This window comes from Psammomys obesus, unplaced genomic scaffold (assembly GCF_907164565.1).
Source record: "Psammomys obesus unplaced genomic scaffold, mPsaObe1.curated_primary_1811, whole genome shotgun sequence".
Taxonomy (NCBI): domain Eukaryota; kingdom Metazoa; phylum Chordata; class Mammalia; order Rodentia; family Muridae; genus Psammomys; species Psammomys obesus.
In genome coordinates, this window is record NW_026585504.1 from 13,970,323 (window position 1) to 13,971,463 (window position 1,141).

Genomic DNA, 1,141 nt, shown 5'->3' on the forward strand with positions numbered 1-1,141 from the left:
CGCTGTTTATCTGGCTTGACCTCAGATCTTTTATTTCATCTTGGCTCACAGTAATTGCTTCGACTACAACTGGGCAATTACGAGACCTACATTCTACTCCCGGCTGTGGCCTTTATCTGCTAAACAAAGTTAACATGGAAGCTGCAGTTTCCTTCTAGTTTCAAAACTGGATGCTACCTTTAGGCGCAGTTCTACGTGGTTCTATATTCCTTCTATAGAAGTATGTTGTAGATTAACCCGACTTCTGCGTAAATTCTGTATTTATGCATCATCATGGTTCTACAAGAGTGCCAGCACACTGCAGTGCTACTTGAGCTCTGTCTTGGTTCACAGCCCCTTGACTTTGTTTCTGTACTGGTTTTTCCTCATCTGTGACCCACTCTGTTGGTCCTTACACGCATGTTCTAAGGTCAGTATCAAAATGTAAAGAACATAAAAACCAAATACTTGTAAAACAAAAAGGATGTTCAAAAGTCCATTGTTTCTGATGGCTGATAAAATGTCATCAAAGAAAAGTACTTCCATAAAAGTTTTATTTATCCCCACAACAACCCTGTGAGGTAGGGTGATCAGGGCATTTGAAGATGAGAAAACTAAATCTACATTACTTGTTCACGGCTATACTGCATAGTAAATAAGTAGAAATTAAATTGAGATTTTTTTTAAATGTCCACGACTTCATATTGATTCATGTGGAAATAAGTAGAGAGAATATTAACTCCCCCCTACCTTAATGCCAAAAGGACACTACCTTGAAAAATCCCATTTCAAAAGATGAAATTAGCATTTCATTGCTTATTTCTACAAAGATTTATAAAATAAAAAAATAGTGAAATATTTTAGTTAATATATATAATGGTCTCATTCAGGGACATGTCCTTCAGCTATGGAAGTGATCAGCTATTCAGAGTTCTATAAATGCAAACTCTTTAAAAAGTGTGAAAGACAAAAATGGTAAGAAGCAGTAGCCTCAATCTTCATTATTCCTCCACGTATCTTGAATAAGTTCTGTGAAATATGGTCCCAGCACTTGGAAAGAAGGAAGCAAGGAGGGAGGGAGGGAGAGAGGAAGAAGGAAGGAAGGAAGGAAGGAAGGAAGGAAGGAAGGAAGGAAGGAAGGAAGGAAGGAAGGAAGGAAGGA